The 18,390-nt window shown below is 37.9% G+C and overlaps 1 long non-coding RNA gene across 1 annotated transcript in view; it reads left to right on the top strand.

Moving 5' to 3' along the window:
* The window catches only part of LOC145527350 (uncharacterized), a 390,970-nt gene that overhangs the window by 349,935 nt on the left and 22,645 nt on the right, over window positions 1-18,390 (top strand). Inside the window, exon 6 of the long non-coding RNA XR_014069702.1 lies at window positions 6,507-6,650. This is a non-coding gene — a long non-coding RNA (uncharacterized LOC145527350). The remainder of the gene's footprint in view (window positions 1-6,506; window positions 6,651-18,390) is intronic.

The following is an 18,390-nucleotide window of genomic DNA, read 5'->3' as shown; positions in this document are numbered from 1 at the left end:
TGGCATAGTCAATAAAGCAGAAATAGATGTTTTTCTGGAATTCTGTTGCCTTTCCAATGATCCAGGAAATGTTGGCAATTTGATATCTAGTTCCTCTGCCTTTTCTAAAACCAGCTTGAACATCTGGAAGTTCATGGTTCATGTACTGCTGAAGCCTGGCTTGGAGAATTTTGAGCATTACTTTACTAGCGAGTGAGATGAGTGATTGTGCGGTAGTTCGAGCATTCTTCGACATTGCCTTTCTACGGGATTGGAATGAAAACTGACCTTTTCCAGTCCTGTCGCCACTGCTGAGTTTTCCAAATTTGCTGACATATTGAGTGCAGCACTTTCACAGCATCATCCTTTAGGATTTGAAATAGCTCAACTGGAATTCCACCACCTCCACTAGCTTTGTTCATAGTGATACTTCCTAAGGCCCACTTGACTTCACATTCCAGGATGTCTGGCTCTAGGTGAGTGATCACACCATTGTGAGTATCTGGGTCGTGAAGATCTTTTTTGTATAGTTCTTCTGTGTATTTTTGCCACCTCTTCTTAATATCTTTTGCTTCTGTTAGGTCCACACCATTTCTGTCCTTTATTGAGCCCATCTTTGCATGAAATGTTCCCTTGGTATCTCTAATTTTCATGAAGAGATCTCTTAGAAGACTGAAAATAGAGCTACCATGCGATCCGGTAATCACATATATGGGCATATATCTTGAGAAAACCACGTTTTGAAATGACACATGCACGTCAATGTTCAGTGCAGCACCATTTCCAATAGCCAGTTAATGGAATTATTCTAAATATCCATTGACAGAAGAATGGATAAAGAAGATGTAATACATTCATATAGTGGAATATATGTTGTGTCAGACAGAGAAAGACAAATATCATACAATCCTTATATGTGGAAAAAAATTTAAAACGTAGAAATTAAGTTATTTGCAAAACAAATAGAGACATAGGTGTAGAAAATGTACTCCAATTAAAAAAAATGATTTTTTCCCCAGATATATTAATAAGAAAAAAAACAAATGGGTAATGTTGAATAACATGTATATAAAAATATAAATGTTTTCACTCATTTGTATATTTATATATTCATCAGGGTAACTGTACATCACCAAGAAATGTCTTTTAAAGTTGCACACATTTTAGGTTGAATTAAATGTAGCAAGTATTTTAAATTATAATTGAACTTTGGAGTTGAAATTGTGAGGAGAATATGATAAAATATTGAAGATTTTAGAAACTATTATAGTTTTATAAGTTCTAAAGAGAAGTTGTTTGTATAGAGTATAATAGGGTATACTTCAGAGTCCATATTTCACATAATGTATACTGTGAATATGTAGCATCCACACAATAAAATGACACATGAAGAAATTCATAGGAGATAAAAATTCATTTCATCTGAAATACTTTCTTTTGAAATTACAAGAAGTACTAGGAATCAACACAGCTACATCAGGGACTGAATAAACTAGTCGAAAAATAAAAAGCAAAACAGCAGTGTTCAAGACTTCAATAAACAACTTTTTGTCTATTAGTTGTTGTCCATTTTTAACATTACTTCACATAATATTGTTTCCCGATTCCAAGAGAATAAAAGAACCAGTATTAATCAAAGTTTTCTGGAGAAAAAGAACCAATAGTGTATGAGTGTGTATACTCACATAATGTGTGTGTGTGTGTGTGTGTTTCTCAGGTGCTGCTAGTGGTAAAGAACCTGGCTGCCAATGCAGGAGACCTAAGTGATGCAAGTTCAATCTCTGGGTCAGGAAGATCCCCTGGAGTAGGAAATGGCAACCCATTCCAGTATTCTTGCCTGGAGAATCCCATGGACAGAGAAACCTGATGGGCTGCAGCCCATGGGGTCACAAAGGGTTTTATACACACACACACACACACACATATATTATGTTGTTGTTGTTTAGTCACTAAGTTGTGTCAGATTCTTTGTGACCCCGTGGACTGTAGTCTGCCAGGCTTCCCCGCCCATGGGATTTTCCAGGCAAGAATAATGGGTTGGGTTGCCATTTCCTTCTCAAGTATGTATATGTGTATATATATATATATATATATATACACATATACATATATATAGCAACCATCTGATCTAGCAATCCCACTCCTGGGCATATATCCAGAGAACACCATACTTCAAAGAGATACATGCACCCCAGTGTTCATTGCAGCACTGTTTACGATAGCCAAAACTTGGAGGGAATATAAATGTCTATTGACAGATGCATGCAATTTACGGTTCATAAATAAAAGAAATATCACTCAGTTATAAGAAAGAACGAAATAATGCCACTTGCAGCAACATAGATGGACCTAGAGCTTCTTATACTGAGTGAAGTAAGTCAGAGAAAAACAAATATAGTATGGCTTATATGTGGTATCTTTAAAAAGAGTAAAAATAAATGTATCTACAAAAGAGAATTAGAAATGCAGATGTAGAAAAAAACTTATGGTCACCAGGTAGTAAGGAGGGGAGAGAGGGATACATTCAGGAAATTGGGATTAACATATATACATTTACTAATAGATAACTGATAAGGACCTACTGTATAGCACAGGGAAGTTAATTTTAATACTCTAGTAACCTGTATTGGGAAACAATCTAAAAAAAAGAGTTTATATGTATATATATATATATATATGTATATATATATATATACATATATATATAAAATGATAACTGATTCATTTTACTGTTCACCTGAAACTAATACATTTTAAATCAACTATAATTCATTAAAAATTTAAATATATATATTAAAAACATACATGTGTATGTCTGAGTTTTAATGATACTTCCTAGGAAAGAATATATTGTAAAACAAAAGTATTTTGTAACCCAATTTTGCGAAAGGTAAAAAATTACTACACTTAAAATATACTTTTGAAAAGTTCTTTGTAAAATAATCCTTTATTTGAACTCTGTGAATAGTTTTTTTTTTTTAACAGTTTAGACAAACTGCTGGAAGTTAGAACAGTTTCCCACACGAAACTGAAAGAAGTATAAATACAGTTCAGTTAAGTTCAGTTCAGTTACTCAGTCGTGTCTGACTCTTTGCGACCCCATGAATCGCAGCATGCCAGGCCTCCCTGTCCATCACCAACTCCTGGAGTTTACCCAAACTCATGTCCATCGAGTTGGTGACACCATCCAGCCATCTCATCCTCTGGTGTCCCCTTCTCCTCCTGCCCCCAATCCTTCAGCCCTGTACAGTTTCATAGCTTCCTCTCCCCTCATTTGTGTGTTAGTGACAGTGGGTATATACAGCCTGAAAGTGTATACATGTACTAAAACATTTTGCTTAATATATTGTATTCAATAACCATTATATAGACAGTAAGTGAAAATTGGTAGTGTTAGTCGCTCAGTCATGTCTGACTCTTCACGATCCCACGGACTGCAAGCAGACCCCATGGACCCTTTGGACTGAAGCACATGAAGACCCCTTGGACTGAAGCCCTCCAGGCTCCTCTATCCATGGAATTCTCCAGGCAAGAATACTGGAGTGGGTAGCCATTCCTTTCTATAGGGATCAAACCCGGGTCTCATATTCATTGCTGTCTGAGCCACTTGGGAAGCCCAAGATAAAAATTAAAAGGGTTTAATTTCCTAGATGAATTGTTATTTTAAAAGTAAAGTTTATTAGATGATAAAAGTATATATACATATAAAATATATACACATTATATACTATGCATTTATATATATTTTATATACATTCACATGAATATACAGACAGTTAAGTAAACATATAAAAGTAACCATTACATAATTCTACTGCTTTTTTTTTTGCCTAGGTAATAAGGAAACTGCTTTACAAATATTTTTTGTTTACTCCAGATATTTGAACAATTCTGTATTTCATTTTATGTAGCAATGTAAGTTGACAAACCTCTAAAAGAATTCTAGTCAGTATTTAATATTATTTAGACTAGAAGTTAAAATCTTAAGTTCAGATACAGAAAGGAAATTTGTATAAATAAAGATACAGCTAGTTACTATTAAAAGCCATTCTGACTCTTTTGATATATAGTCAAAGGTCTCACATTTTTTCCAAATAGCAAATATATTTAGAAAATTAAAATTACACATACTTTGAAGAAATAATTGTGAACTTCAAACTGGGCACAATAGTTTTAAATATAGCAATCCTGTATTCATCTAGTTGCCAAAATTGATAATTTGCTCTAAGTAAATTATGTTTTTTTATGATACTTCACTTATTCCCTTCATTATAAATTTCTTTAGTGTGATTATTGAATCACTTAAATATGGTGGCATGGGGAATACATTTTTAAGCACTTTCTTTTGATCTTGAGGGTATGATTCTAAATGCTCCAGCTTTTCCCCTTTACTAAAAAAAATAAGGCCTTGAGTTTCAGGTTACAGACCAGGTTAAATAATTTCTCCCTTATAGGAAATAATCTGAATCTTAAACATAAATCATGTATAAATCCTATTTAAGAGTCCCCTCTTTTAGAGCCTCTTAATGGAAAATATTGGGGCTTCCCTGGTGGCTTAGACGGTAAAGAATCTACCTGCAATGTGGAAGGCCCAGGTTTGATCCCTGGGTTAGGAAGATCCCCTGGAGAAAAGAATGGCAACCCATTCAGTATTCTTGCCTGGAGAATTCTATGGACACAGGAGTCTGGTGGGCTATAGTCTATGGGGTCACAAAAAGTTGGACACAACTGAACGAGTAAGCACTTGATGGAAGATATAAACACTTGCTTTACAATTTGGAGCTACTTTAATCAGTCTATTTGACTAAACCAAAAGGCCTATTTACCACAATATTTTTCTGTTCACTAAATATCTATAGTTCAACACATTTACTTTCAACCAGTATTTCTCTTTACATCTAAATCCTGAGGCAAAAATATCCCTAAAGGTCTGAATTATAAATGTTTCCTTAAATGTTATTAATTTTACCCTTTATTTTCTTCATCACATAAATTCAAGAAAGCTGTAAAAACATACCAGTAATTTTCTTTTAAAATATATAAGTGTTACTATATCTATGTACATTTTGCTTTGCCAATAATTCTTGAATGAATTGAGGATTTATTTGGAGTTGCACAACACAGAAAAAATCAAGAGCTTACATTATAACAGCATTATTCAGTTGATTACCATCACTTTCCAATATTAACCAGTTGTTTATTAATTGTCATATTCATTAACCTGTAGTCTCTCAAATAAAATTTCCTGATAATTGTTTCAGACTTCATTAAAGTAGATTTTTGCATTATTATCATTTTTTCAAACTTAGCTGGGGTTTAAAATATATATTTAGAATTAATCACCATAAACTATTTTAAAACTTTAACCTCACAGATTAGAATATACATTTTAATAGTTTTATTTAGTGTTGCTTATGTTATCAGTTATTCTAGGTCATAAATTTCAATAACTAAATTTTGATTTATTTGTAAGTATATTTGATAGAATAGTATTTTATTTCATTTAGTTAAAAGAAGTGAAGATAATTAAAATGAGGTTTATTACGTATTCAGTGGCACTACAGACTTACTATTATTTAGCATTAAATTGTATTCATATTTATGGAAGCCAAAACAAACTAGAGAAATGTTATGATCTTTGTTTCTTTTATCCATGGATAAAATAATGTCAATTCATCATAACAAGAAATACTTATCTTCTTTCAAATAAATTTGATAGAAATTTCCATATTGGTGATTACACACACTAGCACAATACAAAAAATTTTTGACAATGTTTTCCAGAAAGACCAAACAGTTTTCATGTCACTGATACAGACTATAAAAGCATGGAGTGAAAACAGCTTAGTAAAAACAACTAAAACAACTTAGTAAACAATTCTAGGGGGATAGGAAACTAAGAAAGTTGAATAATTCAATAATTATTTATGTGTTAAACACTTAAGTACGAGTGACACTGCAGTAAACAAAAGTTGACCAAGCTATTCTCCTAACATATTAGCAGAAAAATCAAGATTAAAATGTTGAGGGGCAGAGGCTGTTAATGTACTTATTGCTTTTCCACTTTCAATGAAAAATCAAGGTATAGCCTCATTCCATTAAGATTTTCTTAATCCTATAAACTTTGGGGCAGAGAGGAAATAAAGCATTAATAAGTATGAGAAAAAAATAAAGAATACCAAGATCTATACTTAAACTGTCAGTTTCAACTCTGAAAAGACAGACGTTTGAGAACTGTCAGTTATGATATACACTTCTACACCACATTCTGTTTTACCTAAGCCTTAATTTCAGAGTGTCTTGAAATCTATTCTCATTAATTATTTGTTTTGTATTAGTCAATTATAGCCACAAAGAAGCTATATAAGAAACCACTCTAAAAGAAGTAGCATGCAAATCAAGTTTTGACTTCTCACTCTTGTGCATGTGGTTTGGCTGGAGTTCAGTTGATCTAAGGCTGTGATTAATTCTTAACCATGGGTTTGATTCAAATCTATTCCTTGTTTTTCTTATCCTTTTGGGACCAGTGGGTTTGCTGGGGCATGCTCTTCTCATGGCAAAGACTGAAGTAGAACAAGACAAGCCCAATCACACAATTACTTCAAGCTTCTCATCACATTCCTTCTGTCAATCCAGTTGACAGGCCAAGTCACATGGCCAAGTCCACAGAGGTAAGAGGAAGGGAAAAAAATATTTGTGGAACAATGATCTAATCTACCACAGAATCTAACAGCCTGGCTAATGACCTGTTCCAAATATTTCATATATTTTACAACCTATATTATACTGTTCTTATGGTTCCCAACTGTTACTGCAACAAGTTGAAAAGTGTAAGTATCTGGGCAGCCTAAACTGTGTAACATTTTTCGTGAGTCATAAATAAGACTTCACAGAATGCATTTTTGCTCTCTAAGAGACATATTATTTAAAATTTTGAGATATTCAGATAAACAGATAGTTATAAGAGACAATGCAAAAAGATTCCACATACCTTTATCCATTTTCTTCCAAAGGTAGTTTACATTTTGCAAAATTTCAGTATAATATCAATTAAATGACATTGATATTACTCAACAACCTTATTCAGATTTCATCAGTTTTATATGCACTCATGTATATGTGTGTCTGTATATCTATGCAATTTTATGTGTAGATTCATATGGACATATCACAACAAGATATAGAATAATAATTCCATTACAAGGATTTCTTGTGCTATCCTTGTATAGCCACAGACATCTTGTTCCCTACCAGCTCCTGGCAACTATTAACTGGTTCTCCATTTCTATAATTTTATCTGTTTAATAATGCTTTATAAATGGATTCAGGTAGTATACAGACTTTGAGATTGGCTTTTTTCACTTAGAATAATTATGTGATATCTGTCCCAACTGTTATATGTATCAATAAATTTTTATTGATGAATGGTATTCTGTGGCATGATGTCACAGTCTGTTTAACCATTCATCTATAAAAGGGCAATATTTTCTATAGTTTCAGCTATTATAAACCTGTTAGTAACATTAATTATACAGATTTTATGTTAGCATCACTTTTTGTTCCTCTAGTATAAATACTCAATAGTGCAATTTCTGGGTCAGATGGAAAATGTACATTTAGCTTTGTAAGAAACCTTTGTATTATTTTCCAGAGTAGCTGTACCATTTTCACTTAGGAGTAGGTGAGTGATCCAGATTCTCTAACAATCATGTATTTTAAAAATGTGCAGAGACAATAGGGCATTATTTTCCAAAATATGGGTAAAGTTTTGGTTTAACACTCATTTTATAGGAATTGATGTAGTATACTTTTTTTCTTAGAAAATATTTAAAACAAGGCTTTAAGCACTGTTCAGATAGTAGGAAATTTCTGAAAAAACTCAAGAACACTTCACTTTAATTCTATCCTTTTAAATTTTGTTTTTTTCTTTTAATTTAAGGAATTGTGTGTTTCATTGTATAAAATAATCAGGGGTTATAGTGGTTTCATATGATTTTACATACTTAGCCTGATGATAATAGTTTGAGGTAACTACGATGTAATAGGTTATACTAATCCCTAGGTATTTTGGAAAGTCACATCTCCAAAAGAAATGGTTCCATCATTGGTATAAGTAAAGAATGTATAGGACTTCCCTGGTGGTCCATTGGTGAAGAATTCAGCTACCAATGCAGGGAACATGCGTTTTATCCCTGATCTGGAGAGATTCCACATGCCACGGGTCAACTAGCTCCATTTACCACAACTGCTGAGCTCAAGTGCCCTAAAGCCTGTGCTCTGCAACAAGAGAAGCCACCGCAATGGGAAGCCCATGCACCACCACTAGAAAGTAGCCCCCACTCGCTACAACTGGAGAAAACCCGTGCTCAGCAACAAAGACCCAGTGCAGCCAAAAAAAGGTAAAAACTAAGGTCTGTATCTTTAATGTTTAATCATTAAGACAATCTGTTTCTCTTGGTTGAGTGATTATGGTAATAAGGGAATCTATGGATACAATAACCAAATAATTAAGTTTTGTTTTCTTCTCTCACACACCAAAACACATGCCCAGTTTGTGTGACCCTTAAGTATTTGATATAAAAGTAACAAACACTTTTAAAAAGCATAGAGCAGCCCTTTGTCTCAGACTGAGAAAAATGTATTTATCATCCTCAGGTCCTGAATTTTCTTCACCCAACTTCAAATCCTGACTCCTAGGTTTGTTTTCTTCTGCCTCATTTTGTTTTTATTTGATGACAACCTATAGACTTTGTGATGCAGTCTAAACCTCTAGCCAACTCTGTTTTCAGATTTTTATTCTGTGTTAAGAGTGCTAGGAGAATACTTCATTTTTGTTTTGCCCTTCATGGATTAACAAGATCCTCAGATCTCAATTTTATTAAACAAGGGATTTCAGAACCTATAATGAGGAAATAAATTCTAGTGACCATAGACAGGATATTTGGTAGTGGTGGGGGTGGGTACAGTGTATTTACAGAGTTGAGAGCAGTGGGTTTTCTTAATTTAGTTAAATGATTGTCAGTTCACTGTTCTATCACTGTAGGGTTTTACTGAATAATCAGTTTACCACCTTCAAGTACAAAGAGCAGAGAAGCGCATCAGAAGTTTTGGATATTTTCCTATTCTCAATCAATGGTTCAGGATACAACTCCCAAGTTATTCATAAATGAGATTAGAAAGACACAACTTTTAGTAGCAATTAATCAACAATATTTTTGCAGTAACTTGCAAGCAGTTGCATTACAGTGTTTACTCTCAGATATATTCCTCAGTGTATATCCTGAGCCTTGTCAAAGGAAATGAAAAATCCCAAGGAATAGTAAATTTTACCTTTAGGACAGCAAATATTCCTCAAGAGAATTATGCAGAATTTATCAACCAATTATTACCCTTACTTTTTTTGTTTAAAAAAGACTTTTTTCTGTGTTTTTCCTCCCCTGGCCCTTGGACAGTGGCCCACTTTCATTTGCATTAAAACAATAACCAAGCAAACAAACAAGATCATTTTAGCTTAGAAAATGAAGTTCTTAATAAAATTGTTTGACAGTAAAATGTATGGCTTAGAAAAATAAGTATCCAAGTCAGTTACAGTAAACCTCCTTATTACCCAAACTCTTATAATGAAATCTTGAATATGTCATTAATAGCTTCAATGTAGCTGCTGCTGCTGCTGCTGCTAAGTTGCTTCAGTCGTGTCCGACTGTGCGACCTCATAGACAGCAGCACACCAGGCTCCTCTGTCCCTGGGATTCTCCAGGCAAGAATACTGGAGTGGGTTGCCATTTCCTTCTCCAATGCACGAAAGTGAAAAGTGAAAGTGAAGTCGCTCAGTCGTGTCCGACTGTGACTCCATGGACTGCAGCCCACCAGGCTCCTCCGTCCATGGGATTTTCCAGGCAAGAGTACTGGAGTGGGCCAATGTAGCTAAAAGGATAATATTCCAAATTTGTAAAATCTGAACATAACCTAATTAAAGGTAAGAATTTCTTTGTAATCAAGGTTAAATCCAACCATGATTACAAAGAAATTGACAATAAATCTAGTATTCGCCAATCATGTTTATCTGAACAGCATACATATATGCCAAGAAAAATAAACTCTACTTACAAGAACGCTTTAACAAATTGAAACTTTGGCAAACTATGGAAGAGGTGGATTTATTCATTTTACTAATTTTCTATATGTATATGTGACTCATTATGTAACCTTCCGTTTTTTCTTTTATTCTGTTTTGCCTCTGAATCTTACCTTGTCTGGTGCTAGATTAAAGGCAACTCTGGGAGACATGGTCAAATTTCCTTAAAATCATTCCAGGACACTATTATCTGCTCCTATCAAGTATTCATTGTTCATTGTTGAAACTCAAGATATGCCTTCAGAATCAAATTCAAAAGAAGGAAAAGGCTTTACACAGCAAGTATACTAGTCAAGTTGTTTAAAAATTTAGTCCTTAAGAATATAATGGAGATAGGGTGAGTAAAACTGTTAAGCTAGCAATCAGGAGAAGATACTATTCCTACTTGGTACTTTGTAACAGGAAAATAACTTTTTTCAAAAACCTCGCTTTTAAAGCGATGTTTTTAGAAGACAAATTGGAATAATATCCTCACACTGGCCTCAATCTGTAAGAAGGTGACAGGCTTTTATTGTGAAAGGAGATTTCTCCTTACATTTGGGGAGTAGCAAATAATGTTAACTAATGTCCAGGAGTCTCCAGTGGAGGCATGGGTCGAAGATGGCCTGCTGTGGAGTCAGGGTCACTGAATACAACAGTCCTGGGAACTGGCATCAGTCCTTTTGAATGAGGTCACCATTACCCCTACCATAGTTTGGCCCCAGGCCAAGCTACAGGAAAGGAAAATTGCCTTGCCCATCAGCAGAAAATTGGATTAAAGGTTTACTGAGCTTGGACCCATCAGAGCAAGACCCAGATTCCCCCACAGCCAGTCCTTTCCATCAGGAAGCTTCCACAAACCTCTTATCTTTTACCATCAGAGGGCAGACAGAATGAAAACCATAATTGGGAAGGGGGTCCCAAGATGGCAGAGGAATAGGACAGGGACCACTTTCTCCCCCACAAATTCATCAAAAGATCATTTGAATGTTAAGCAACTTTCACAAAACAACTTCTTAACACTGGAGGAGGATACCAGGCACCCAGAAAGTCAGCCAAATCTCTTGAAAAGGATGTAGGACAAAATACAAAAGAGGTAAACAGAGACAAAATATCTAGGGATGGAGCCCTGTCCTGGGGAGGGAGTTATGAAGGAGGAGACGCTTCCACACAATAGGAAACCCTCTCATAGGCATATCTGTGCAGAGCTTTGAAATCTCAGAGGGCAATATAACCAGGGGGAAAACACACACACACACAGAATACACTCAGTCGTATCTGACTCTTTGTGACCCCATGGACTATACAGTCCAAGGATTCTCCAGGCCAGAATACTGAAGTGGGTAACTGGAGAGGGTATCTGTTCCCTTCTCCAGGGGATCTTCCCAATCCAGGGATCAAACCCAGGTCTCCCATATTGCAGGCAGATTCTTTACCAGCTGAACCACCAGGTAAGCCCACAGAATACACACCTAACCACATCTACCAGCAGAAAAGTGGCTCAGATGCTCGTACCCGCCACCAGTGAGTGGGGGCTGGGCAGGGAGGTGTGGGCTGCATCATCCTTAGGGTAAAACCAGGCTTGAATGCCCTGAGGACACTCTAAACGGGCTAATTTGAGATAGCAACCCAAACCATGGGATCACCAGAGAGACAAAAAATCTTAAAAAGAGGAACTTTCCCACAGAAGACTCTTAACACCACATGGTGACTCCTGGCATAGCTCACAGAACAAAGGATTGTGCCCTAGCGAATACCAAAGGAGAGCAAGCTGGCTGCCATTTAGGGCCCTCCCTCCCCAGAGGCAGAGAGGCAGGTGTGAGACAGCCAGAGCCGGAAGGCTAGGTACTGCTGCAATCTCGGTCCCAAAGACTGCATCTTCCACCAAACTGAGCAGGCCGCCAGTTGCTAACCATGTCTTCCTGGGATCCTGGATAGCCAGGGGTGTCACAGCCTGAGATTAGCTCACCAGAGGAGACCCCTGGCACACCTTGGACTATGCCCTCACAGCACACCTGGGAAATCGAGTGGCTGGGACCAGGAAGGTGCATAAGATGCATGGTCCACCTGAGACAGTGAGCTCACCAAGCACCCGATCACCTGAGTGGCTTGAACGTAGGCAAGCCCAAAATGCACAGCCCATCTGGGTCTGTGCCCTTGCAGAGCACCCAAGAACCTGAGTGGCTTAGACTAGGGAAGTGCAGGAAACACAGGGCTCACTGGGACAGTGCCCTTGCAGGGCACCCTGGAGCCTGAGCAGTGTGGGCCTGGGAGGTACACACCAGCCTGGGCTGTGGCAAACCCAGTGTGGTCCATCCACTGTGAGCACTCCCCATACATGCCAGTGGTATTTGTTTGCAATATCCCTCCCTCTCCACAGCACAACCTAACAAGTGAGCCTAAATAAGTGGCCACCTTCACCTCCTCATATCAGGGTAGAAATTAAGACACTGAAGAGACTTGCAAACAGAGGAAACCAAACCAAACAAAGAAGGGGGAAACCACTCCAGAAGTGACAAGTACAAGAGATTAAAACTTTGTAGTTAATGCTGAGACTTTGCATTAAAGGGGAAGCTATAGACCTTGATAACAAGTACAAGCCAGAACAAAGGACTGTCAGACACTGAACTGACCCCACACTGCCCACAAAAGGTTCAGAGAAATTCCTAGATATATTTTTTACTATTATCACTTTTAAATTTTTAAAAAATTTTAGTTCTTTATTACTCCATTAACTTTCATTTTTATAGCCTATTATTACCTTTCAGAAAAAACCTATTTTTAAAAACAAATTCTATATATATATTTTAAACATTTGTGATCGATTTTGTTTTGTATTTTTTATATTGTATTTTTGAAAGTCTAACCTCAATTCTAGGATTTTAATATTTGCTTTTTGATATTTGTTATCAACTTTGTATCTTTAAGAATCTAATCTTCAGTATCCATTTTCACATAGGGATTTGATTACTGGCTTGATTGCTCTCTCCCCTTTTGACTCTCCCTTTTGTCCTCCCGGTCACCCCTATCTCCTTTCTTCCTCTTCTCTTCTCTATATAACTCTGTGAATCTCTCTGGGTGTTCCTGGCTGTGAAGAACACTTAGGGATTTGATTACTGGCTTGATTGCACTCTCCCTTTTTGACTCTCCCTCTTCTACTCCTGCTCACCTCTATCTCCCTCCTCCCTTTTCTCTTCTCTGTGTAACTCTGTGAATCTCTCTGGGTATTTCTGATTGTGGAGAGTTCTTTCATCTAGGGGTTTTATCTTCTGTGATGTATGGAGGGAGAAGTCTTGAGGCTACTGTAAGAGAAGAACCAAAACCCAGAAGCAGGAGGCTTAACTCCAGAAACTTAGAACATCAGAGAACTCCTGACTCCAGGAAACATTAATAGACAAGAGCTCACCTGAAAATCTCCGTAACTACACTGAAACCAAGCTCCACCCAAGAGCCAACAAGTCCCAGTGCAAGACACACCATGCTAATTCTCCAGCAACACAGGAACACATCCCTGAGCATTAAAAGACAGGCTTCCCAAAGCTATGCCAAACCCATAGACACCCCAAAACTCACTATTGGACACTTCATTACATTCCAGAGAGAAGAGATCCAGTTCCACCCTCTAGAACACAGACACAAGTTCCCTCAAGCAGGAAATCTTGACAAGTCACTGGCCCAATCCTACCCACAGGGAGCAGACTCTGCAATTAAGAAGAACCATGAACTTCCAGCCTGCAGAAAGGGTTCTGCAAACACAGCAATCTAAACAAAATGAAAAGGCAGAGAAACATTCAGCAGGTAAAGGAACATGATAAAAACTCACCAAGCCAAACAAAAGAGGACGAGATAGGGAGTCTATCTGAAAAGGACTCAGAATAATGATAGCAAAAATTATCAAAAATCTTGAAAACAAAATGGAGTTACGGATAAATAGACTAGAGACAAGGATTGAGAAAATGCAAGACGTGTTTAAAAAGGACCTAGAAAAATAAAGAAGAGTCAGTCAATAATGAACAATGAAATAACCAAGATTAAAAGCACTCTGGAGAGAACCAAGAGTAGAATAACTGAGGCAGAAGAGAGGATAAGTGAGATGGAAGATAGAATGGTAGAAATAAATGAAGCAGAGAGGAAAAAAGAATTAAAAGAAATGAGGACAACCTCAGAGACCTCTGGGACAATGTCAAATGCCCCAACATTTCAATGTTAGGTGTCCCAGAAGAAAAAGACAAAAAGAAGGCATGAAAAAATACTTGAGGAGATAATAGCCCCAAACTTCCCTAAAAGGGGGAAGGAAATAGCTGTCCAAGTCCAAGAAACCCAGAGTCCTAAGCAGGATAACCCAAAGGCAAAACACCCAAGACACAGATTAATCTAACTAACAAAAATAAAACCAAAGAGCAAATATTAAAAGCAGCAAGGGAAAAGCAACAAACAACATACAAGTGGATCCCCATAAGGATAACAGCTGACCTTTCAATAGAAACTCTTCAGGCCACAAGGGAATGGCAGGACATACTTAAAGTGATGAAAGAGAAAAACCTCAACCAAGATTACTCTACTCAGCAAGGATCTCATTCAGATATGAAGGAGAAATCAAAAGCTTTACAAACAAAAGCAGAGGGAATTCAGCACCACAAAACCAGCTCTTCAATACATGTAAAAGGATCTTCTCTAGATGGGAAATAAAGAAATGGTTTATGAAAATGAACTCAAAACAACAAATAAATAGTAACAGGATCATATTTATCAATAATTACCTTAAATGTAAATGGGTTAAATGCTTTAACCAAAAGACAAAGGCTGGCTAATGGATACAAAAACAAAACCCCTACATATGCAGTCTACAAGAGACCCACCTCAAACCTAGGGACATATACAGACTGAAAGTGAGGGGCTGAAAAAAGATATTTCATGCAAGTGGAGAAAAAAAGAAAGCAATCCAGTCCCGTGGCCACTGCTGAGTTTTCCAAATTTGCTAGCATATTGAGTGCAACACTTTCACGGCATCATCTTTCAGGATTTGAAACAGCTCAACTGGAATTCCAGCTACCCCACGTCCAAGGTGAGGGGTGGCGGCTGAGAGGAGCTAGCACACGTCCAAGGTCAGGGGTGGCGGCTGAGAGGAGCTAACCCATGTCCAAGGTAAGGAGCAGCAGCTGTGCTTTGCTGGAGTAGCCATGAAGAGATACCACACGTCCAAGGTAAGAGAAACCCAAGTAAGAAGGTAGGCACTGAGAGAGGGCATCAGAGGGCACACAGACTGAAACCACAATCACTAGCCAATCTGATCACATGGACCACAGCCTTGTTTAACTCAATGAAACTAAGCCATGCCATGTGGGGCCACCCAAGATGGATGGGCCATGGTGGAGATATCTGACAGAATGTGGTCCACTGGAGAAGGGAATGGCAAACCACTTCACTATTCTTGCCTTGAGAACTCCATGAACAGTATGAAAAGGCAAAAAGATAGGACACTGAAAGATGAACTCCCCAGGTCAGTAGGTGCCCAATATGCTACTGGAGATCAGTGGAGAAATAACTCCAGAAAGAATGATAGGATGGAGCCAAAGCAAAAACAATACCCAGCTGTGGATGTGACTGGTGATAAAAGCAAGGTCTGATGCTGTGAAGAGCATTGCATTGCATAGGAACATGGAATGTTAGGTCCATGAATCAAGGCAAATTGGAAGTTGTCAAACAGGAAATGCCAAGAGTGAACATTGACATTCTAGGAATCAGCGAACTAAGATGGACTGCTGCTGCTGCTGCTAAGTCACTTCAGTCATGTCCGACTCTGAGAGACCCCAGAGACGGCCACCCACCAGGCTCCCCCGTCCCTGGGATTCTCCAGGCAAGAGTACTGGAGTGGGTTGCCATTTCCTTCTCCAAGGCATGAAAGTAAAAAGTGAAAGTGAAGTCACTCAGTCGTGTCTGACTCCTAGCAACCCCATGGACTGCAGCCTACCAGGCTCCTCCGTCCATGGGATTTTCCAGGCAAGGGGACAGGAGTGGGTTGCCATTGCCTTCTCCAAGATGGACTAGAATGGCTGAATTTAACTCAGATAACTATTATATCTACTACTGTGGTCAGGAATCCCTTAGAAGAAATGGAGTAGACATCATAGTCAACAAAAGAGTCTGAAATGCAGTACTTGGATGCAATCTCAAAAATGACAGTGATCTCTGTTTGTTTCCAAGGCAAACCATTCAATATCATCGTAATCCAAGTCTATACCCCAACTAGTAATGCTAAAGAAGCTGAAGTTGAATGGTTTTATGAAGACCTACAAGACCTTCTAGAACTAACACCCAAAAAAGATGACCCTTTCATAATAGGGGACTGGAATGCAAAAGTAGGAAGTCAAGAAACACCTGGAGTAACAGGCAAATTTGGCCTTGGAGTACAGAATGAAGCAGGGCAAAGGCTAATAGAGTTCTGTCAAGAGAATGCACTGGTCACAGCAAACACCCTCTTCCAACGACACAAGAGAAGACTCTACACATGGACATCACCAGATGGTCAACACCGAAAACAGATTGATTATATTCTTTGCAGCCAAAGATGGAGAAGCTCTATGCAGTCATCAAAAACAAGACCGGGAGCTTACTGTGGCTCAGATCATGAACTCCTTATTGCCAAATTAAGGCTTAAATTGAAGAAAGTGGAGAAAACCACTAGAGCATTCAGGTATGACCTAAATCAAATCCCTTATGACTATACAGTGGAAGTGAGAAATAGATTTAAGGGACTAGATCTAATATACAGAGTGCCTGATGAACAATGGATGGAGGTGCATGACATTGTACAGGAGATAGGAATCAAGACCTTCACCAAGAAAAGAAATGCAAAAAAAGCAAAATGGCTGTCTGAGGAGGCCTTACAAATAGCTGTGAAAAGAAGGGAAGCAAAAAGCAAAGGAGAAAAGGAAAGATACACCCATTTGAATGCAGAGTTCCAAAGAATAGCAAGGAGAGAAAAGAAAGCCTTCCTCAGTGATCAGTGCAAAGAAATAGAGGAAAACAATAGAATGGGAAAGACTAGAGATCTCTTCAAGAAAATTAGAGATACCAAGGGAACACTTCATGCAAAGATGGGCTCAATAAAGGACAGAAATGGTAGGGACCTAACAGAAGCAGAAGATATTAAGAAGAGGTGGCAAGAATACACAGAAGAACTGTACAAAAAAGATCTTCATGACCCAGATAATCATGATGGTGTAATCACTCACTTAGAGCCAGATATCCTGGAATGTGAAATCAAGTGGGCCTTAGAAAGCGTCACTATGAACAAAGCTAGTGGAGGTGATGGAATTCCAGTTGAGCTATTTCAAATCCTCAAAGGTGATGCTGTGAAAGTGCTGCACTCGATATGCCAGCAAATGTGGAAAACTCAGCAGTGGCCACAGGGCTGGAAAAGGTCAGTTTTCGTTCCAATCCCAAAGAAAGGCAATGCCAAAGAATGCTCAAACTACCGCACAATTGCACTCATCTCACATGCTAGTAAAGTAATGCTCAAAATTCTCCAAGCCAGGCTTCAGCAATATGTGAACTGTGAAATTCCAGATGTTCAAGCTGGTTTTAGAAAAGTCAGAGGAACCAGAGATCAAATTGCCAATATCCGCTGGATCATCGAAAAAGCAAGAGAGTTCCATAAAAACATCTATTTCTGCTTTATCGACTATGCCAAAGCCTTTGACTGTGTGGATCACAATAAACTGTGGAAAATTCTGAAAGAGATGGGAATACCAAACCATCTGACTTGTCTCTTGAGAAACCTGTATGTAGGTCAGGAAGCAACAGTTCGAACTGGACATGGAACAACAGACTGGTTCCAAATAGGAAAAGGAGTCCATCAAGGCTGTATATTGTCACCCTGCTTATTTAACTTATATGCAGAGTACATCATGAGAAACGCTGGGCTGGAAGAAACACAAGCTGCAATCAAGATTGCCGGGAGAAATATCAATAACCTCAGATATGCGGATGACACCACCCTTATGGCAGAAAGTGAAGAAGAACTAAAGAGCCTCATGATGAAAGTGAAAGAGGAGAGTGAAAAAGTTGGCTTAAAGCTCAACGTTCAGAAAACTAAGATCATGGCATCTGGTCCCATCACTTCATGGGAAATAGATGGGGAAACAGTGGAAACAGTGTCAGACTTTATTTTTGGGGGCTCCAGAATCACTGCTGATGGTGACTGCAGCCATGAAATTAAAAGACACTTACTCCTTGGAAGGAAGGTTATGGCCAACCTAGATAGCATATTTAAAAGCAGAGACATTACTTTGCCA

This window comes from Giraffa tippelskirchi, chromosome 11 (genome assembly GCF_054371585.1).
Source record: "Giraffa tippelskirchi isolate mGirTip1 chromosome 11, T2T-mGirTip1v1.2.pri, whole genome shotgun sequence".
Lineage (NCBI taxonomy): Eukaryota > Metazoa > Chordata > Mammalia > Artiodactyla > Giraffidae > Giraffa > Giraffa tippelskirchi.
The sequence above is the reverse complement of the archived record's forward strand: the minus strand, read 5'-3'. Positions and strand labels throughout refer to the sequence as shown.